The sequence below is a fragment of the Taeniopygia guttata genome, chromosome 1, assembly GCF_048771995.1.
Source record: "Taeniopygia guttata chromosome 1, bTaeGut7.mat, whole genome shotgun sequence".
NCBI lineage: Eukaryota > Metazoa > Chordata > Aves > Passeriformes > Estrildidae > Taeniopygia > Taeniopygia guttata.
In genome coordinates, this window is record NC_133024.1 from 105,070,906 (window position 1) to 105,095,293 (window position 24,388).

The 24,388-nt window shown below is 35.9% G+C and overlaps 1 protein-coding gene across 23 annotated transcripts in view; it reads right to left on the reverse strand.

Moving 5' to 3' along the window:
- The window catches only part of DMD (dystrophin), a 1,135,802-nt gene that overhangs the window by 85,148 nt on the left and 1,026,266 nt on the right, over window positions 1-24,388 (reverse strand). The window lies entirely within an intron of this gene.

The following is a 24,388-nucleotide window of genomic DNA, read 5'->3' on the forward strand; positions in this document are numbered from 1 at the left end:
GCTTAAAATGCTGAGTGGTTTATTCATGAGTAGAATCACGTAATTTCATTTCTAAGGGCTTGCCTTGGCCCCACAGGGAAGGAAAGGTGAGTTTCTGCCCTGGATCTCTCAGTGCAGAAGAAATAGTTCTGCTCACGCCGAGTTACTGTTGCAGTGTTTCTTTGCATTAATTCCTACGCAATAAGAATTACACAAAGAAAAGCCAACAATCTCCTTCTGGTGTCACAAGCACTTCAAATCAACGTGGCCAGTTTCCCCTGATGAAGGCTCCCAGTCCTTCCCATAACCAAGCAGTTTTTCAAGCCCTACATATGCTGATTTCCTGGTAAAGCCACCCCAAAACCAATGTCTTTCAAATCAAATTCATAGAGTTGTTTTGGTTGGAAGGGACCTTAAAGAGTGTTTTGTTCCACCTTCTCTGCCACCTACACCAGGTTGTTTAAGGCCCCATCCAGCCTGAACACTTCCAGGGATGAGACATCTCCAGCTTCTCTGGGTGACCTGTTCCAGTGCCTCACCACCCTCACAGTAAAGAATTTCTTCTTAATATCAAATGTAAATATATTCTCTACCTTTCAAATGTACAAAAGAATCTTCCTGGGAAGATGCATACCTAGAAGCATGAAAAATTCATCCCACCCCTGTTACATGGATGTCAGTAGGCATTGAAGTTGGAGGGTGTAAGCCTAAGCACCAGGAAATTTAGGGCTCCCCTTAATGCTCCAGGTAGTTGGATTACCTGATTTTAAGATAAGTTCAACAAGCAGTTCAAGGAAAGCCCACAGTTTTTTTTTCTAGAAGCATTAATGTGAGAGGTGCTCAAGGTTCAACCCCTCAGGCCCTCAAATGTAAATATAAACATTATTGGAATTAAATGCTAAATTCGCATAGTTTCTAGATTATTTAGGTTGTTTTAACAGATATAACTCACAGTTTTCAGTAACCTTGTATCTGTAATATTACCCCAATATGGAAAGAAAATAGAGGAATAATTTTTGCATAAACATAAATTGCCATGTTAAAACTCATTAGACTGAATTTTCTATTTAGTCAGTGGTCCTGGTATAAGGTCAATGGTTTTAACTATATCTTAGTTTTGACATTAATAAACTGGCTGAAGGTTGTCAATTGTGTTATATCAGCAGTCTCACATTTTCCCATTTTTAGCTAAGTTTTAAGAAATGACAAAACTCTTTAAATCTTTAAAAGAGGATGATTATCGTCCTAGCTGGGAGGAGCCTCAGGGTTCACTACAAGGAGAGAGCAGCTGCTCGTGTAGCCAGAGGCCAGACGTTTCACAGCAAAAGGGGTTTGTTTTCCTTCAGAAGTGTCTAGCACTGATTCCCTGATACACATTCCTTCCATTTTCACTGTTTCTGGAGCTTCCTGGCCTGCCTTAACAGAAGCTTGATGCTGCTATTATCATGCTGGTCTTCTTTCCCATACAATAGTGCCAAGTAATAAGAATTTAAAAACCAGTCTGAATTTCTCATACTTTGCATAATCTTCTTTCTCCTTGAGTTACAATTAAAGCATTGTATTCAATTAGACTCACAGCAGGTGAAAACCCCAATTAGTGAATCCATTTTCTTGGCTCTTTTCCCCTACCTTACACCCACACACCACTTTTTTTTTTTTTTTTTTTTTTACAATAAAGGGTAACTCTGAGTCATTCTCCAATTGAAAAGCAAATTAACCCTTTGATCTCCCAATTCAAACTATTACTCACTCAAGAACATCCAGGGCAAAACAAGAATGTTGAAGGATTAAGGGATTAAGGCCTATTGACTTTATAAATTGATTTTTATAAAAAATCTATTTAATATAGTTCTGATTGTTGTCTCCAAAGTCACTAACGCTTTTAGCTATTTTGATTGACCTGAAAATTATATTTTTGCTGTATAATGTGCACAAGTAATGCAACTCTTACTCCAAATTACTTTTAAACTACCCATAATTTATTACATAAATATATTATATTTGCAGTGCAAATGTCTACTGACTTTGGCATTTGTAATTGAAGCCAATTTTTATGCCATACTTAATTTTAAGCCATTTATTTGATAAAATATAGTTACCCCCTATAAATAATAAAACAGGATTACTGAGTAAGCAGAATTTTAATTTCCCTGTGGTGCTTTTCTAATGCAAGGTCTACTCAGTCAACTTGTGCACCTATATAGAGACCTTAATGAGAAGAAGAGCAATGTTTATTTCTCCTATATTGTTCTTTTGTCCTGGACTGTATCTAATCAGTGTATCTGTGTCTTCAACATTTAATAACACCAGGTGCTTAAAGGGAAATCATGACTGCCTAAAAACTGAGGGATGATATTTAGAAGTGGTCTTATTGCCCTAAAACTCTTTCAGGAAAAAAAGAAAAATAGAAATATGACTTGGATTTGCAGTCAGTCTGACTGCATTGCTCAATGTCCAAAGGGTCACTGGAATTTCTGCATTTAAGAAAGCAATTTTTTCTGTTCTAATAAGTTCTTCTCAGAATGTTGTTCTTTTTCAATGGAAGAAGAGCCAGAGTAATGTACACATTAAAACTAATTATATGAATATAAAATAATTGATTCCTAAGCATTAATTCTTGAGTATAAATATTTTCAAGTTTTTGTACAAGATTAGCATCATCACTCCATGTTACAGACAGATGTGGAAACCCAATTGCATAAATGGGTACGGACTTGCCTAAAACTAGGTAGATATTAAAGGTACAAGTTTGCTTGTAACTTTAGCATTTTATGAGTTAGAAAACTAAAGTAACATTTTTTTTAATTTTACTGTCATTGAAAGTGAAGATACAACATTTGCCTACTAGCTAAGTCTTGCTTCCAGAGCTCTCTGAAGTCTATAGCCTCCTTGTGCTGGCTAATCCCTTACACAGTTTGAGTCTGTTTTCTTTTTTTTTTGATATAAATAAATGCTAAAAATAAATTGGGAAAGGGTGGACACCTCCAGGGTGTCTGGGCAATTGTTTATAGCTCTCTTAGAAAAGCCAAGAAGAGAATACTGGTTTGGATGCTGCTAGTTTGTTTTGTTGTTTTGTTGTTTTGTTTTTTTTTTTCCTTTTTGCACATTACCACTGAAAACACATTAAAATATTGTAAATACAACAAAGAAAATAGTTTTGAAACGCTCAACTGATTTTCCCCCAACGCTGCAATGTAGATTAAAGAACTAGTAAAACATTCAGACCTCAGTATACTTAAAATCAGTTATTTACACCATAGATACTGGGGAAGGAGCCTACCACTCCCTGTCCAGAGGAAAACCCAACCTCTGTCCCACATGAAGGATGATAAGCTGGTGCTACTTCCTACCCAGGGCTTATTCTCTGCACCCTAAGGCAAGTAACTGGCAAGTGGAGCTCACAAGATTTTTTTTTCACTGAGACATTCTTGGAATAGACAGAGGAAGATGTATCCTCTTTTTTTTTATTATTTTTTTAAAACTAATTCTGCAGTAAATATTACAGAGCTTGCAGCAATGTAATGCCTAGCATGGAAAGTATTGGTATGTGGCACGTGTGACAGGAACACTTCTGTTCCTGCTGAATGCACAGCGGCACAGCTTTCACATTCCTTTGGGCTGTACTTGCTTTTACCACAGTAAGGGCACCTGATTAAAAGTGAAATCTTAGTCACTCTACAAGATGGGTACCACAGAGCCTCAGGAGCAGCCTGTGTGTGCCTTATGTTGCACCACACTGCACGCTGTTGCTGAAAGGTGAATGAGAAGGTGCCTGTCATTTTGAATATATTAAATATATGTATGAATTCCAGCCTGATGAGATCTTGGAAAGGAAAATTTCGAGAGGCTACATTTATTTTTTTAAGGTGATAGTGACAGTGGCAGAGTGTTCAGTCTCTACTGCTATGTGTATGACCTTGAAAAGAGGAGCAGAGTGGGACTGAGGTTGAGTATGATTGCACACATCGCTGCAAGGGGTGGATAGCACATCCTGATCCCACCAGCACCATGAGCTCTTCAGGTAAGCTCCTGTAAATAGCAAAAGCTCTTTTCTCCCTTCCATAAGAAACCACAGCAAAGAAAGAAAATGAAGGTAGGAGTAACCCTTACTCTTCTGGGATGGAGATGAACTGGAGTGCGAATAGTCCCAAAAATAGGAGATCAAGAAGCAAAATCCTGACATAATGATAGAAAACTAAAAGTAGTAAAACCCCTTCTTTTGGAAAGCTAGGAGAAGGAAAAAACCCATATACATATATTAAAAAGAAGAACTTAAAATCTGCCAACTGAAAACTTAGGTCAAACAAAATTGCCTGCTGATCTTTACAATGCAGAAATAAGACTTGAAAAATTATAATTAGACCATAGTAAATTCTTGGTTTGAGGAATCTGTGTTGGCAAAATGAATGGTTATCATTACAGGGAGTAGGGTTGAGAAAAAAAAATGCAGACTAATAAGGATAAATTAAACAAAGCAGCAAAGACAAACTCTATTTCTTTCTTTTCTTTACATGCCCAGTTGGAAATAAATGATTGTTTTGCCTCCTGGAGGGATTAAAATAAGAAGGATTTCATAAACTCTCTCACTCACTAGTGCTCTTTTCACCTCAAAATCTTTCTTACTATGCATAAAATTATGTGCTGCAAACACAAAAGCTGGCTTACAAAATCATTACCTTCCCTACTCTTTCCTATCAATGTACAGATCTCAAAATCAAGAAACTCTGTATCTTGCAGTCCTACTTCACTCAGGACCAGAAAACCTGATCCTACTGCTCCCCCTGTGTTCCCAATCCCTAACAAACTGCCCCCTCTTCCAAAAGCTTCCACAGACATTAAAGGAGAAGAATGCCTTCTTTTTTGTACTAATTTACTTTTTGGTTGTGTTGTATTCCATAATGTACATATTTTTGACATTATTAAATCTATTTTTTGTGACTAATATAATACAAACAGAATTTTTTTTCTTACATTGAAGACTTTATTTCAAAATCATATTGAAGAGAAAGCACTCCTTTGGGGAAAGAGCCACTGAGATCATGCTTGAAGATTATTTACTAGGATATTCCAATGGTAAGTTTGCAGTTAGGTAGTAGAGAACAATGAAATTGATTGCATTTTATAATAGCTATATACAATCAAGTTCCCAGTCAGACCACTAGTTGGGCAGACTTTGCACCTTTTAATTAATGCATTCATGTTTTGCTGCCTGTATTCTGCCTGTGTTTTAGCAATGGATGCTTTCCTGTGTTCTCACAGAAACTTGTAGTTTCTCTTTACAATATATGTTGAACCTGCCCTAGCTGCCTTATTGTTGCATCAAGTATTATAATATGCCACACATAATATATAATTCAAACTCAAGAGGCCCTGCCTATTTTTATGGACACACTAGGCTTTTTCATCCTCTTCCCAGAGATGTTGAGGCTGTTGACCTTAGCAAAGATCAGTTTGAGATCTACTCCTAACCTTTTCCCTTGATTGGGTCATACAGAGCCTTAAATGTGAGAAAGGGATGGCTCTCCCTTCCAGGTAAATCACATTGAGACAGTTTCAAAATGGGACAGTCTTTAGCTTCTCCCAATACCCGGTGTAACGTGAGCAAAGCTTAGTCCTTCTGCATGGCAAGACTGCTTTGCTCTCCCTTCCTAAATTCTTACATGGGGATCCAGAAAGCAGAACACTGCACTTGGGGAAGGAACCAGCCTAGAGAAGTTGATGGTAGAGGAGGCAGCTACACCCAACTGGCCTCACCTGTAATTCCATCCTGGCTAACTCTTGCATCTGATCCAGGTGACATTTCTCATAATTTATTTGCATAGAAATGCAGCTTCAGGCTTGTGCAACTACTCCCAACCTGAGGTCAGCAAGAAAAAAAATCTGCAAAGCAAAAGTTTAACATCTGCCACTTCTGAAATTGAACTTTTTATTTTATTTCTAAACAATATCTTATGAAAAAATATACTTTAGCTAGAAAATGAGACAATTGTTCATACAGCTCTGGCAGCACCCTTTAATGGCAAGTGGCAGCAATCTCATCTTGTCCATGCCAAAGAGTGAAAATTAGTGTTTATATACAGGCATTTGAAACAACTACTGGCACACAGATGCCTACATTAACTGGGGCTTCCAGAGACAGAGGAACCAATATCAGCTGCAATGGAGCCATGTCCTAGGGCACAGATATTATTTTATCCTAATTGAATCTAAAAGTATGTTACCATTTAAGCCCTTCAGCAAAGAGGGATATAAAGGAATTTTGAGGTAAGATAAAAATTATTTCTTAGTAAGTGGATTTCATTGATGAAAAGGATTTAATTTAAGTGTCCTGTGGCAAGTGCAAGCATTTATGCTTTAGCACATACTCCATGTAATTCCAGACAGCTTCTGCACCTTCCATTTACTTAACTAAACTATGATTCTCCCTACAAAGTAGTGCTCCCAGCTTTTACACTTATATATCTTTGTGTAGCTCCTCCTATCCCCAGCAGAGTAGCTGGCAGTTAATTCAGGGAAGAATCCTGTGGGTGCCAGCTGACAGGAAAAAGTTTTGCTAAACTATATTGCACAGTTTAAACTTCATGCTTACCAAAGCCTAATAACAGCATTTTGTGAAACTCAATGTCTAGGTGCACTTTCAGTATTTCATATGTTACAGTTGAGCCAAATGTCTCACAGTGCATCTCAGCAAGGTCTCAAATACGTTGCAATTATACTGGCATACTTTCATTCAGTTCTCTGATCTCAGTTATTTAACAGAAAATGGAGTCTCTTAGGGAAAGAATAAACATGCAAAATGATGATTTCCTTTCTCACAACACAGCCAAATTTCACTGTGAAAAATTTGCAATGAAAATCAGAAATGCCTTGTCTGCCTAAGTCAAAGAGCTTTGACATTTGTGATCAAAGGTACACAAGGACCTTCCATAATCCACTATCGAATCAAGAACAGTGCTGAATGTGTTTATCTTAAAATGAGCCAAAATACTTCTTTTCTTTCTATACTGAGAATTTTTCCACATTGAACTAAACAAACATTTGTATTTGGAACTATTTGCCGCTTCTTTAGGAAATTGCTTTCAAAGGTGCAATCTAAATCCTGAACAATCCACGAAGCCCTAAAATATTACGGGTTTAAATATTGGTTACAGTCCATATTAACATTCTTAGACTCCTGCTGCTACATCTAACTCCTTTGAACACATTATCAGAAATGTCAGTCTACACATCTACCATATCAAAATCTTCAGCTTTTTCTAAAATAGTCCAGACTTAAAGAGAAAATTCCTATTGCTAGCACTAAGTGAAGTTACTCAACTTCGTCATCTCCCTCACTGCACAACACAGAAAGGCAGATCATTTTAAAAGTTCAAAATACCTTATTTCCTGTTATCAGGCTTAAGAAACATCACACAGTGTTTGTCACCTTCCTTCCAGGGAAAAAAGAAGGTATTAAATTAAACCAAGATTTCTCTATATCTACATGGTACACTACAAATGCAGAGCAGAGCACTCAAACCATTTGTTTATTTAACAGTTTCCAGAATTTGCCATTTCAGACTGGCATAAATGTAATACATAGGTACCATATTGTGTACTGTGTGGAAGATTTTCTACCTGTCATTGAAGTCAGAAAGAAGGATCTTCTAAAGTCACACCTTCTGTCTCATAAAACATTACAAGTGTTTGAGCATTCATCTCTAATCCCAAAATAACAAAATCAGTTCGTCATATTAAAAAAAATAAGTTCCTGCCTTAAATCATCATTCTTCTCTTCAGGTAAATAATTTTTCTTCAATTATATCAACAGGTCTCATCTGTGGTTGCCAACTTCATAACAAAATGTCATTTTGCAAATAATTATCCTCACTTTAGCTAATGCCTTTATACTAATACACATCAAGCAAGAGAAAATAATAATAATACAAAATGAGACCTTCAACCTTACTCCGGGTTAAGATGTGATTTCTAAACACTTCTGTATTTTAGCAATAAAATTTATTTTGCTTATGGACATTTAAATGGTTTTCAGTGTTGAGAAATAGATCTCTTGTCACTTTTCCACAGTTTTGTTGCTGCAGTTGCTCTTCATTCTCATTCTTAAAATTCTACTGCAATTATTTTTCAAATTATTATTCTTCTATCCATGTCCCTCAGTTTGTTCTGTGTTTAGGGTAACTAACAGAGCAAATAATTTACTAAGGATAAAAATAATTTTGCAAAGATTTGCAGAAGCTGACAGACTAAGAATTCTGCCAAGTAGAACCCCAGCAAAGAGTGGAGGATTAGACCCCATCTAATCCACTGTTTTTCTTTTTTCAAATCAGGGTATTTAATACTGAACTAAAACCTTTGGAGAGTTTTATTTTTAGCGGATTTCCTTATTAAGGTTTACTCTAAGAATCACATTTTAGGAAACAAACCAAATAAATGTATTTCCTATTTGCAAGTAAGGTATCATCATTAAAAGTCTTCTATTCCCCAAATAAATATTTTTTTACTTTATGCCATATTTTAATTTTTCTGATAGTTTTCATTGTAAACATTATGCTTTACTGAGCTTTAAAATTAAAAAAATAATTAGAAGGGAATTTATGCAATGAAAACAATTATTTGTTGATAACAGTATACCATGTTTGATAAGAGATGAAGAAAGTAACTGTTTTTACTAATTGTTTCCTTGTCAACATTGTACATGAAACTTACTTCAGTCTGGAGAAAACCAGGACAGTGGGACTGTGTCTATGTTGCCATTTAATTAAATCATTTAGTCTATGAAATAGCCAGGAGGGAGCAACTCTCCAGATGTGGCAATATTTTGGCTATTTGAACTTTCTAGTGGCATATTATCTTAGTTACACTGTTACATGTGTCTGCCCTGAGAATAAGTGTCATTTCTTGGTCTAAATTTCACACACTGACCCTTTTCTTACTGCTGAGAGGCGGATGGCCCTACAGCAGGCCATGATATTCCTCTACTTCCCACTTAGTGCTCCTGTGGAACCAAAGCATGATTTCCTTCACATTTATAAGTTTTGATTTTAAAAAATGTAATTTTTTTTTTCATTTCAAATTATGTGGCCTAATGTAGGAGTTGATGCTGCTGAGCTGCTGAAAATGATATCTTTGAAAAGATTTGCTGAAAATGGTATCTGAAATGGTATCTGTTTGAAACTAGTTGGGCCTGCAGAATAAATCCAGCATATGAAATGATGATACAACCTCTCTCTAGACTGGGGAGCCAGACGAGTTCTGGATCAGCTCAAATTCCTGGGATTTACCTGGCATGCAGACAGTCACAAGTTCCTTTCTGCACTAGATCCTCAAGCTTTTGTGGTGAGCTTCACAAATAAATGGTAATTATTTTGGTAATCAAAATAAAAACATTTAACAGGGAATATTCTATCTGGAAAGCAGCTAATCTGACAAAACCAAATCACTACCAGTGAAGTTTGCTGCATACTTTATATGTAATTTCCAAAGTTTGCAGCAGTTAAATTTTCTAAGAACAACTATTTTTTCCACTTTTTTTTTTTTTTGTAAACTGGCAGAATTTTTGACAAAATTATCAAATTGAGAGAGCACTCCCAATGCATACCAGCACTCCTTTCTTAGATTTTCTTTATATAAAAAGCAGTGGTTTAAGTAGAAATTTCTGTAAGAATCTGGTAGAAGGTAGAATATAGGATATTCATCTGCTTCCCTGGATTGTGTATTCACACAACATTTCTGCATCTTGCCAAGTTTGTGAGCTGCAAGAGCACAGCATGTAGTGACAATGCTCTAGCCCTTTTAGTGCCTTGCATGCTACACACCGAGCTGAATTGTACTTCCAAACAAAATTTTGGCTGCATTCCTTACTGAGCACACATTGTTCTTGCTTTGACAGACTATCCCATTCTCTCGCTCAAAACAATTTGATGCATTTTTAATTTTTTTTTTTAACTTTTTCCGAGATGGGTATAGTTTATATAATCAGCCACCAACTCCAACATTGAAAAAGACAGTTCTTATTTTCTTAATTAGGTCATTATGCTAAAATCATACTTTCTCTACATTTTTTTATAATTTGCAATTATGAGGATAATTTTAAATACCTTTTAGAGTAAAACTAAGTGTCTGTTATATAGTTTTTCTTTTTCTAACTTAACATTTAATTAAATGCTAAGTTTGACATTGCATAGTTTGGTGAGAAATTCAGCACTGGATTTCAGTGAATAAAAAGAATACCTAATCCTAAGCAATGCAGCAGTATTCTATGATTCTATATTATTATATATTATGTAAATATAATTGGCTTTGTAGTGCTTTTTACACCAGAGATGGATTGCTCTGATCCTCCCTGCCTTCAAGCCTTCAGACTGACCACAAGTAAGTACGTGGAATTTGAGTAGCAGTATGAGTACTAAATTGCTGAAAATACTGCAACACCAAACCTAGATTGACATATATGTAAGAGCAGAACCAAGAATGCTATTTTTAAGGAGGCTCTTCAAATTTATTTAATTGGTTAAAAAAAAAAAAAATTGGTCACTGGAGCATAATGCCATATAGTGAGGAGTACATGTAGAAAACAAGGGGAATTTCAGGCCTAACTGCATTTTCTGTCAGCCAGTATCTTAACCTAAAAGGATCATCTGGTCAGCCAGATAACTATACATATGGTGTATAGTTAATGAAACAAAAGAATGGTTACATATTTTGCAGCCACAAGAAGAGGAAAAAGGTGGATAGGGAAGCAGTGGATATACAGTATAATAACTTCCAGCTGCTGTATCATCTGTCTGCTGGTAGGTATGGTGAAATAAATAAATGATCAAAAAAAATCTAATTAAAAAAAACTCAACAATGTCAGGATGAGTTTTTTGTAAATAAGAACTTGCAAGACAAGTGATATGAAAGCAGCGAGATTATTAAAATGCAGTATCGTATTTATTATACATTAGGTAGATCAAAGCTCCTCAGAGATAACAAGGCACTGATTGGGGGTTGCCACCTGTTTGGTCTCACTAGCTGTGGAAATCTGTAAGGTGAAGCTGTCTTAAAGGTTGTCAGCACATGGTACACTTATGAATGGCTTGCATTGATAAAAAAACCTCCAAATTATTCTTTTTTTGATGAAAAGATTTACTCATTATTCACCAGCACATATGTTATTTTCTTAGTTAAGAAGGATATGCTGTGTAATTCAAGGAAGGTTTCAGAAACAAACAAACAAACTTGCAGGCATATGATCTTACTTGATACACATCACTTTAATATGGTGAGTATTAAAAGACCTGAAGAGTATAAAATTAGAATATATCTGAGCTGTTGTTTTGGAGAATGCTGAGCCTTGTAGCAGGCTGAGCTCAGAGAAGGAAGTTTGTGGCAAGTCCAGGAAAATTAAAGTCAGGACAATGAAGCAGGAGGAAGTTTTCTAGATAATTTTTTGGGGTTGGTTGCTTTTTTCGTCTAAACTCTCCACAAAGAAAAGAGCAGTTGTGACTTAAGGAAATGCCCAACAGTTGTTGGCAGGATCTACTAAAGAGCAAGTTGAGAAAAGCTGAAAATCTGCAAGATGCAACAAGGGAAGGCAAGGCAAGGCAGTGACAATCTTTGTCAGTGTCCTTGAGGTGTGCCACAGAACTGGCTGAAGAGATGAGCAGAGCTCCAGAATGGAGATGAGCAACACTGGGCTCTCAGGTCTTAAATGACATTTTGTAGGAAATAAACTTAATGCATAACAGCAAGAAAAGGGGAGTCAGTGAGAGTAAGAAAGGTCTCTTGAAGTCGATGGAAACTTAATTTGAATGGATAAAACTGAGGAAAAATTTCTAAGTACTTTAAAAGTCATGTGTTCCAAAAGAAGAATTGTTTGGGAGGTGTCTGGGTGTGTTAAACACACCCACTGACCAAAACCAAGTTGGCACTGACACATGAGAAATGATTCCCCTTGCCTTCAATTCAAAGCAGAGAGACCACATGATGTGGGCATTCCCTCACATAAAGGATTCACACTGACAGACTCTTTTCCACTCCTTATTTCTAGGATGGTGAATAAATGCCCCAGAGCAAAGCAGCACTGAGGGTTTTGCACTCAATTTTCTCAAGAGAGCACTGCACAGATACAGATTTGCCTTTTGCTAGAGGCTAATGTTTATTCTACAATACTTTGGGCATTGATGTGAAAAATCATGATACAGGAGAGGGAATGCTGACAGCCGCACTCTGATCCCTTTTAGAGTACTAAAAACAAGAAGTAACTTTGCTGAATTCAGTGAACATTTCTCTCGATCCATGCAAGCTGCTTTAAATGAAGAACTTAAATTTGATTCCCAAACTTCTGGCAGCAAGTCTGGTGAGAGCCTAAACTGCTACCACCATAACCTATGGGTCCTCTGGTTCTTCAGCTAATTTCAAGATTGTTAAGAATACAATGAAATATTTATTCCTCCTTCAGACTAGAAACAGGATATAATAGCATATAAAAGTAAGTTTTAACATGTATTAACCATATTAGTAAGGTTTTAATTGGTTTTGTGCCATTGCACAATTAAAATAGTGGAAAAGCAGATGAATGAGGAATGTGTAGGAATAAATATTTGTCAAATACAAAGATCTAGAACACTGTCTGCAATGGAATTGCAGTTTGGTAATATTACAGCAGTATTAAAAGCATAAGCACTCCATTAACAAGCAGTAATTAGGAAACAAATAAGCTAAGTGCAACTATAGCCAGAAACATAATCTCATGGTGGTTTATATCAAAATAGCTGACTTTAGATTCTGAAGTTCAAACCAGGATTTGGAAATGATGGTGAACTAATCCATATTAGATCTTTGGGAATCAGTTTTCTAGCCTCTAAATATCAGGTGATACTTAAGTAATCTGAAGTATAGGGCTAAAACATGATATTCAACAACAGTGTCCTACTGGCTAAAAAGATATCACTGCCAGAAATCTGGAAGAAATTTCTTTCTAAACAGTGAAATAAAATTTCAAGATGCCTATATTCCCAATTACTTGCACTAAAAGTTTATAGATAAGAAATAAAAATGTGGTTGTGGTTTAGTAGTTCTAACTCTTGGGTTTTATTTTTTATTCCTGTAATCACTGACATTTCCAGCTACAAAATACAGTCTGTTACACTTAGGAAAACAGCTGCAAGGCACTTATTCCCACTCTCTGGGGTTTCTATAGGCTGAAGATGGATATGATTTTAAAGAAGAATAATTTATGAAACAGAAAGTTGAGGGTATTTCATTTGCTTACTTTTGCTTCCAGAGTTTACTCTCTATTAGGGAAATCTGCAGCTAGTACGGTGAATCTGAAATCCATGCTCATAGAGGTGCATCTCCTTCTGTATTTCCAGACCAAATGCAGAAACATCCTTAATGAAGAACAGCTTCAGTAGCTTTTTCAAGGATATGCCTAAGCAGAAAGTAGCTACATATATTTGGGGAAACAGAGCATTTGAGTGTTTTGGATAAATAAGAAACTGGCAGTTTTCTCTCATTTGCCACACCACTGCTCAAGGGTCTGTCTGAGAATGAAGTCTGGAATGGAAAACAGAAGTCTGTCACAGATCCTTCCTCTCTGCCTGTCACTTTTGCAATAAACAAGGCTATCAACCCCTTGCAATTTAGGTAAATATTTCTAATGATGTTATAGTTCAATTACTGCAAAGAGCTAATAATCTAAAAAGATCTCCAAAGCTGATTTTAAAAAAGGTGAGTTACTTAACTGATGATTATAAGATTCAGCAATGCAATAAACTAGTATTAAACTTAGATTTACAAACAAATTAGAAAGAGTGATAGGAACAAAACCTTTTAGTTAAATGAAGACTACATTCCGGATTCAGTGAAAACTACTTTTTTATGATGCTACTCTCTTCCGCTGAATTTATCTGTAAAGATCAAATGGCAAATTTTGCAAAATATTACAGTTCAGTAAGTATCTTCATTGCAGTAGGATATGGAACTCTAAGAAAGAGAAAATGAACTGATTTAGCCTGCTGTATCTCCCAGAAAGCATCTGGGAGATGCTTTGGACAAGACACCAAAATATAAAAAAAGTGGAGTGAATCAGCAGAGAGGGAAAAAAACTTGAGCCAGCAAAAAGGCGCTTCTGTAAAAGAAGGAGGTTGAACACATGTACATATATGTAGATATTTCAGAACCTTTGAGTTATTGCAATCCCCTTCTGTGTTAAAGCCCTCCAAGAGCCAAACACCAAATGACAACTTTTGCCATTTACCATTTACATAATTGTAATTAACCAAATGGATAATTTTTAGTTAATTCAAGAGTGATTTTCCTCAGATGTATAAGTATTCACCATTTTAAGTGTTTTCCAGTTCTGCAGGTTTCACTAGCTGAAAAATTAATCAATACTGCAAGGGCAGGTACTAGAGAGGCAATCACTGTATGGAAACGTACCCCATCTATTAAAATACAAGAATATCTTTCGTGAAATCGATGATACCCCCATCTTTTACAATGCACTAGAGTGTATTTACTCGTTAAAAACTCTTCTTTGCAAAATTATGCAAAATGAAGTACTTTAAGAAAATGAAGAGAAAGAAAGAATCTTCCTGTGCCAAATTAAAACCCAGAGACATAATGCGAGAGAACATTTTGTTACTTCTGATCTGTGCTCGTTACTGAAAATCCAGGATATTGCAAAGTAAACCAGCAATCCTACTGACCTCACCCTGCTCATCAGCTACTTCCACTAACATCTTTTCCTCTTGCTTTTCTTTTCTTAACTCCTATTTGCCTGCAAAATATTTGTTTCTAGAGGAAAACTGCTGTGTTCCCAGCACTGATGGTGTGATTTTTGTTGAAGCAGACCTATGTGAGCAGGATGCCTCTAGGTACATTTAGGAGAACCAGTGCTAAACTGGTTCTCAAACTGCAAAATATTGCTTCAATGTGCTTCCAGACAATCAAGTCCTCTTTAAACTTTGAGGAAAAAAGGTAGCCAGCCCCACCTCTTCCAGTAAAGGACTTTGGAGTATGCTTGTAATCTGTCTTGGTGTCCTTGAGCAGGAGACGCCATTTCTTCTCTTCATAATTCTAAACTGTGCAAGACAAGATGATATTTGGATATTGTTCCAATAGACATGATGCGTGCACTTACATTTCAGTTCCTGAGAAGGGGGAAATAATGATCTATAAACAGCATCACTTAACCACCAAACCCAGCACGTAATGGGAGGACTGACCATGTTTTGTCATGCATGCATCTTTTACAGATTCTCAGCAGAATCTGTTACTTGGTACAGATTCTTGAGTAGAAGTGACTGACTTTATATGAAACTGTACCATTGAGCAGCAGGCTGGCAAGGGATAAGTGTCGCTCAGGAACTTAGACATACACAGCTGTAGAGATTGTGAAATTCAACCTCTGCCCTGAAGAATAAATACCTTGAAAAAATTGGGAAATTCTAGAACAATGACATTAAAATGAATATAATATTTTTACCTGTAATATATGGGTCTGAGCCTTTTCTATTCATGAATGACAAGTGAAGAAAAATCTTTTTTTGGAAACAAAAGCACAACAAAACATTTGCTGTTGCCCTGAATACTAATGATGGAAGACTGTTGCTATGGTGATGCTAATTTTAACGCTCTTGCCTGTGGACTTCATATGAACTGCCCATTTTAACTTTTGAAAATGTCATTTACAAAATGAAAACCCATTAATGACTGGTGAGGGCACAATGTTCCACTTTAATTAGAATAATAAGGAATGCTGATGCACAAAGTACAGGTTTGTGAATTGCTACAAAGCCCACACTGTCAAAATTAATTACCGCTGATGGGAACTTTGTTCTAGTTTTTTTTTTCCAAAGGAAGCTTTAGAATAATACAACTGTAGCTTGACTTGAAGTTGAAAGCAGGCAGCTTTTAGTAGCAAGGTGGAATAAAGAGGTTTCTGAGACTGACAGTATAGCAAAAAGCACAATGGAGCTTAGAACTGTGACTGAGCCTTGCTAAAGGAACACCAATTCCAGCAAAGGGGAAATGCAAGTGCCAATGCTGCCAGGAAAAAAAAAAAAAATTAGTTTTCAGCTGAATACCAGCTCAGAAAAGCAGCTAGGATTTGGAAAATAGAGCTGATATTTTTGAAGAACTTAAAAACAAAAATAAATTGAGTGGGTGCTAGGATATAGTTCTGGCTTAAGTTAGAGGGTATTGCTCTGACTTGTTAATTGTGAAGTGCTGAGACAAGTAGGTGATGCTTAAAAAGCCCAGCATGATAGTAATAGTAATCTATTTTTTAATGCACCAAGCCCTTGCAAATCATGAGCACACATCTCTCATGAGAAGGGAAAAAAGTTGCAACTACCATTTCTAATTTTGGGGCAATGTCTGAGAATATAAAGTAGGCGCTATGCTGCTAACAGCGTGTGAGTAGTACTGACTGCAATGAGGAAAGCATACTGCACTGCACAGCCTCACGGACAGCTGTTGGGAATACATTATACAGACTAATTGTTATTATTAAATATCTCCATTGTGGCACTGCTTAGAGAATCTAATTTAGAGTTGAGATCCATTGTGTCACATCCTGCATTAACAGAAAGGAAACTTGCCTTGTCTTGTGAAGAGCTGAGCTGGTGAAGGACTTGCTTTGTCTTTATGCTGCGTCTCTGGTTCAGTGTGAGATTGCTGGAAGTGTGACTGGTGTGAGGATGAATAGCTGCTAAAATATTCTTCTAAATTCTCATTCATGATAAAGTGTGGTCTAATGAGTAGCTGACCAGTATGAAATCCACTGTCAGGCTATTGGTACACTCCAGTGCTGTTTTAAAACAGCCTGGCCAATTTTGCCCTTGAATTGTTGGCTATTGTGCAAGCCTCTGTACTTGAATACAGCTCTGCACTCAAGATGGCTGGAATTTCATGGTATTGCACTAAAGAGAAATACAACAAAAAATATAGATTTGACTCAGAATGGTTGTGTCTACAAAATCTGATTGTAAGTTTTTCTGCCCTTGATTCTTTAACTCAGAACTTGTTTTTCTCTTGCTTTCTTCAGTGAGCACCCACTCTTCATATAGGGCTGTTCATATAGGGCTTGATGTTGAAAATGCCATTGGCGCGAATTTTTGCAGATAATACTTGTATGCTCTGTGCTGCTGAATACAGCTGTGCCTGGTGGGATGCACAGCCATGAAGCTACTCTTGAGAGCCAGTGGGCTCAGGGCTAATCCCCAGGACCTTGCCCTATTATATATATACATACATATATATATGTGTGTGTGTGTGTGTGTGTGTGTGTGGTTTTTTTTTCTGCAGAACCTTTTCCTGTATATTGCCCTTCTCAGAACAAGAAGGGGCAAGGCTCTCTTCTACTCAGTAGGAAATACCTTACCAGCTAGCTGGAATTCAGAGGGAGCCACAAACAAACAGTAATTTACAAATATGGAACTGATGTGTGTTAAAAAACTGACACTTGTAAATTAAAGTGTGGTAGCTTCCCAATACACAAAGGTTTAGAATTTATGGAATTAATCTGAAGTAGAGGAAATAATCGGAGAAATGCCTTACAGAAAATTGTTACCAAACACCATTACCAAGACAATTAGATTTTTACAGCTCATTCCTCAGATAAGAAAGTGGTATTTCTGACAATATCAGCACCTGCCAACACTGATGGACAAAGAAGTCAAGGGGTTTAAATTAATGGAGCCTGCTGGCATGGAGACTTCTATGGGATCAAGATCACCTCAATCTTCTTCAAGACAGATTGGACACCTGGATAAGAAAGGAACATTTTTGTTCCTTAAAGTTCTCTGTTAATCCATGTGAATGAGTAGAATGTAAAACCTATCTGCCTTTTGTGCAGAGGTACAGTGAAACATCCAGTCTCTGAGCAATAATGATGCTCCAAACTGTAATCTGGAATTAGGTGATGCAAAGAGCAGCAGTGCCTCCAAAAACTTCTAAGTTTTTCTCACATATTTCATATTCTTTCCAATAAAATTTTTTAGCCGTTACAATTCATTTCATGACTATTGTTAATGCAGTGAACACAATATCTTTTAATGAGGCAATAATGGCTGAGGTTGAATTAGATTACTGGTAATCAGAGTGACTGAGTACCAAATCAAAATCTCTCATAAGAAGAGAATCAGAAAAAAATATATTTGTTTAGTATTGTAAAAGGAGGTAAATTATCTTAAGGACCAGCAACACTAAATGAGTAAGTAGATATAAAGTGCATGGGATAGCCAACAGAGGCAGCAAAACATTGTGTAAAATAATAGAAACAACAGAAAAATACTGGTGTTTGAGAGAAAACATCTATTTTGAGCTTTGGATTTTATAACCATCTAATGGCAAATGCTATATACAGGAAAGAAAACTGTAATTAACAAGTTTAGAAGTCATCAGCATAATTAAATTAAACAAACCTCTGAAAGGAGAGGTGAGAAAGTAGAATAAAGAGGGTAGTGGGCTGGAGGCAAAGTTTCCAGTGGGAAGACTGGCTCTGCAAGGGGAGCATAAGAAAGAAGATACGGAAGAAGCAAACAGTAAATTATTACAAGGGAAAGCCTGACAGCAAGCCAAGAGAAGGCATGAAAGGACATCAGCAAGATGGTTTGTTGAAAGTGGTGGAGTAACCTAGAAGAATGTGAACACTGAAAAGATTCTTGGAACTGGACGGCAGGAAATTGTTAGTGACCTTATTAAGAGCTGTTTTAAGGAGAAAATGGAACAGAAGCTAGACATGACTGGGCAGGAAAAAAACATGGACTGGAAAAAGACTGAAATTCCAAGAAGAAGGAGGGCAATGTTCTGCATATTGAACAGTGTCAGAGAAAAGATTTATTTTGTTATATCAAGGGCAGTCCTGAACAGAAATTTCCATTTAAGGAAAGAAAGACCAGATAAGCTTCAAAGAAAATACATCACTAGAAATCCAAAGTCCTAAACAAGTCATTTTGATATGGTCCAAATGTTTAAAGGGACCGAAGAAGTTAAGTAAATAGACTTGTTATCTAATATCCAGCTACTTGATGTCCCAGGTGTCATTCTTCCAATTTCTTGTTGCGAAATATACCATCTGTAACTTGCTATTATTTCAAAGAAAATTTTGCAAACAAGACTTTTCTCCTTCAAACAAATAGTGCTTTTCAAGTGTATTTCCCTCACTGTGACAAGCTCTTTTCTCTGAATTCCTACTGCTGCACAGTACTATGGCAGCAGCTTGATGAAGATGCTTTCCTTTGCTGGGGACAGACCATATGGTTTGTCATTGGTTGAGTAGTCCTTCTCACTTTTTTTTTTTTTTTTTTTTTTGCGAATTTCTAAATGTTGTTCACAAAAAACCCAAACAACAAAAACAAAGACCCACAACCTAAAAACTTCCCTAAAACCCCAAACAAAAACCTCCCAAAAAACACAAACCAAAACAGAAACAAAAACCATGAAGAAATGAAAACCACATAAAAAAGCAACGTACAAAAACCCCCAGAAAGCCAAAATCCAAACATATTAAAATTGAAGATTATTGAGATTTGTACCTGATATAATTTTAGTTTAGGGCTACCTCAAGAAAATTATATCATCTGAATCCAAACAAAATTTAGAGCTGTCTAATGTGCTTTTCAGCTGCCTCTGAAAGTACAGAATTATAAGTGCAAATCCTGTATACTGATTGAAACCGTCACTGTGGGGTTTATATTTAAAAAAAGCCCCAAAGCCTATAGGTTTGGTTGGTGAATATCTCTGAATGATAGTTCAGCTACAGAGTTTAGTTTTATGTTTTAAACTGTGTAAAATTTCAGAATTATTTTTTAATGAACTTGAATTTACATTGTCTTACAGAAGACATTGAATATCAACACTGTGCCATGAAAGCAAACTTTAATATTCAATGACTATATTTTTACAGTCAAGGATCAGCAAAACACAGCAAAAAAAGAACTGAACATCATGCAGTAGCTACAAGCTGATTAATATACACGAAAGTATTTCACACTGGAAGTTCTCATTTACTAACAAAATCTGTTCAGTAAAATTGGCAATTGCAGTATGACTGGAACTGGTGATAAAATAGAAGTAGAAGATGCTTTCAAGCACAGAAGTAAATGCAAATTAATGACATGCAACACTGTAATCAAGATGTAAAAAAACTACCATAAATGTAAGCTTCTTTACTTCAGAGCTTCCTAAGTTTAGCTGTTTATTCATATTTATCAAATGCAGTACATGATTTATACATTCCAGGGATTCTCAGTAAACAAATTAAAAAAAAAAACTCTCACTGATGAGAATTTTGCTTTAAACTATTATCAAATTGTTCCTTAACTGTTTGAGCAGAGGGAGTCCCAGGAGAAACAGAATGCATATATGTGCACATAATGTATTTTTTAACATTAGGATTCCTATCAAATTTGCATTTTTAGACCTTCAAGTGAACACTTCATTGAGGGAATATTCACCTATGAGTTTGTTTCATATTGTTATTCTCTCTGTGTTTATATCGGAAACTAAATTACAGCCTGGTTTCCTTAGGGACATATCCAGCCTTTATGGCTGTATCCTGTTTACTGCAGCTGCTGTTGTTGCATCAAGTCACATTTGCAATTGCTTTCACTTTTTTCCTATGTTTTCAAAAAAGGTGCACAGGTAAGGTCACCTAAGAGCATTGCCATTGATAAAGTCCTAAAGTTAAAAGCAATTAAACAGACATAAATTGAAGATGAAACAGTAGATAAAAATCTCTGATCTGGGAGGACATATGCAGCTTCTGATTTTCTAATGAAGGTGCAGTTTTTCTGTGTTTTAGCATGCAGCAGGATCTGTTCACTTTTTGTCACACTCTTTACAATGTCATATTGTGCATCCCTTTGCTCATAGAACCCCCAGGATGGCAAATGGTGGATTGGAAAATAGTGCTTGCAAACAAAAATTATTTTAGTATCTCAGTATTTTTAGTATTTCAGTATTTTCATTCAATTGAAATTTAATTTCTTTTTATTTATCTTCCTCATATTTATTTATTCCATATTTTCAGATCAATACATTTGTATTACCATATACCCTTTAGCAAACATCTCCCTGGGATGTCTATGACCAAGCTCCTCCTGCAGAAGTGTCTCTTAATAATTAACAAAGTATAACACCCATGTTTCAATTATAAAAGCTTTGGGTTATGATTAAAATCTTATCATGGTGTTCCAAGTTGCTTATATAATTGAGGTGTTTGTATGAAGTTATCTATTCCCATGCAAAACTAAATTTCTAGCTACTCTTTTACATTTTAATTCCATGCCTGTAACATTTCTTTCTAACAATTTTTTTTAGTATGCTTCATGCAGGGTGTCATAACCCTCAAGCATGAAAGGCTTTACAACATTTTCTCCAATAATGAAGCTTTTAAGAAAAAATTGAGTTGAATTTGTTGAAAAATGAAGCACAGAAAAATGTATCTTCACCCCTCTACTCCTGTATTAGTTCTGCAGTAGCGAACAGAAAAAATATTTTGATAAAGAAAACTAAGAGACAAGTACATAATAAAATTCACAAGGCAATCTGGGTTATTTACTAGCCAGATATCTAATACTTAAACATTGAAATAATAGAAACTTTTCTAGCAGATATCTAGATAAATATAAAATACCTGAATGAGACTGTATTATCATGGTTTAAAATATTTAGATGTCTTTAAAAACCTTTACCTACTGCATAAAAAAATTAATATTAAACCCCACAATTCAAATTGACCATTAAATTTCATTAACAAAATAGTGCATAAATTCACATTATAAAGTGTGAAGTACATAAGTGAAGAATAAAACTCCTACCAACAACTTTGCACTTTGTATTTAGAGCAACCTTAATTCTTAGTAATTTATTGCTGTATTGAGTTTGTGCCCCCTTCAAGTTCCCAAACTTACACCTACATATGGAATTTATGCTAACAAATTTTGGTCCTGATGGAAAAGAGGAGGGAGGACCTTGACACACAGAGTGGGTAGGTGATAAGGAGCAAAGTTTGACATCTACTCACTATTCCACTCTGAAGGTTGTAGACACCACTCAGTGACCCTGCTAGGCTCATTCTATAAAGGATGCTGCTTGTGTTATACCATAATCTCATTTTTTGAGCTCAACTTCCATGGAAAATGTAATGCCATGAATGCTTGTGTTACAAAAATTACTTATAAGAAAAGCAATTCATTCAGAGATGAGATGCATTTTTTAATGGTTTGTTTTTCTTAAATTGTCTAGCCAGACAATATATTTCCTAATATAAAAGCTTATCTGATGAATATTTGAAATTCAAAACAAATAAGTAGCATGCAGGAGGTTGCCAAACCTAAAGATCATATTTGAAACCATAATTTATCTCATAAAATTCAAAACAAATAAGTAGCATGCAGGAGGCTGCCAAACCTAAAGATCAAATTTGAAAGTATAATCTATCAAAATTCAACTTTTGAAACAGATAATGAGAAATAAGCTATATGAATACAGATGATTTCATCATTCTTAACCTATTCACTAGAACATTTCCTTAAGTCTAATGGCAACCTTACTGACATTCACACAGTTGTCAATTAAATAATTTTATGTGTCTCTTAGAATATGTAGCTCCTAAGTGTAGTATATACACAAACTAGTTCTCAATATTGAAGGTCTGAAGATAAGTATATCACAGGACTGATGTGCAACACAGCTGATTTCAGCTATTACTTGACAAGAAGAAAAGAAAATCATTCAAAGGCATCCCATTAGGAGAAAAATGGGCCAAATAATCCATAATCACGATTCAGTAACTAGAGACTAAGCAAATCTCTCATGGCAAGAAGTGCTTGTAAAGACAGGTGGAGAATATTCTGAAAAATACAAACTCATTACAGTCAGCAGGAGAGCTGGCATCTTAGGTCAGAGGAAGAATAGATTCAAGAGCAGTTCAGCAGGATCCATGAACTAATTTTGTACAAGAATCCAGGAAAACACCCGACCTTGCCCTGACAGACAGGCCACTAAGGCAAACAGAAAGAGCCCAGCTGGAGTGGCTGATTGCTGCACTCTCAGTGTGCTCGGGGCTCTTGTGTGGCCTCAGGTGCCTACATGAGAACGTTCCTCCACCAACCAAAGCCGTGCATCCACAGCAAATACAGCTGGAAATGGAAATCCTACCTGGCCATACCCACTGCTTCCTCACTGGTTTTGAGACCTTTCCTAAAGCACAGTTAGAAATTACACTCCTGCCATACGTTAGACTGATGAGATCACAAAGAAGACAAAAAAGGTTGAAGTGGGATCAATTTAATGCTGACTCCCTTATTACATGGATGGAGTTTTTCTTATGTGAAATGGAGGAATTGTCTTATTTGTGGAGCTGGCTGCAATAGAAGGGACACTGGACCAAGGGCAATGCAGGCAATGGATGTGACAAGTGCTACTTTGGAGAAGCTGTCAGTCTTTGGAGAAAAAAAAGGAAGTATGAGACTTCTTGATATAACATGAATATGTAAGGAATCTAAGATATTGTTCTCCATTTCCTTGAAAATTACATTGGACAGTTGTCAGAAGTTGTCTCCTCTTTGTCTGTCATCTAAATTAAGTACGTAATTGATCTTTAAAAAAAAAGGAAAATTCTGACAGGCAAATCTTTCTATTTTTTTCCTTAATGTGTCTAATCTTTTCAAGTTCAAAGCATTCCAGTGGAAATCAAACATAATTCCTATTTTAGAATCCTGCTTATTAAGCACACTGTTTAAAAGATGGGCTTTGAGTAGATAGCAATACATTTTAGCTATCAGGAGCAGCTGTAAAATCTACTTTATAATGGAAGATTTGGCATATACTCTATAAAATAGGACCATATTGTATAGATGTCACTCAACTTTGTAAAGCTTATATTGGCTATGTAATTTTTCATTCATTTACTTCAGCTGTTAAGTGTAGTCAGGCTACATTTAACAACTGGAGTAAAATGAAGCTAATAGAAATGAAGTAAAATTCAAGCAAAAATCACATTTAGCTTACAATAAATGTAACAACTTCAGCTACAATAAAAGTAAAATATTTAAGGTTATGTAATTATATTCTGCTACACTATAAATAAATGAACTCCTTGTACAGTACCAAAAGTTTACTTTTTCACACTATCGCCTATAAAAACAGTTCATATATTAATCTCCTAGTCCCAGAGCTGGAAAACAATGACTAGCTGGATATAATAGATTTTAAATGTTGATATGTTCCCTTTAATTAAGAAAATAGGGAAGTCAGATTCCATCCAGAATTCTTACCCAGCTCATTACCTGCATAACACATTTTAAGATTTAACCTGCACAAAAATGATCCTTGCATTGTTTAACCCCTCTGTAATGCTTAACACTACATACTCTTGATGAGCATCTGCACTGAATGAATTTGAAAACAAAGC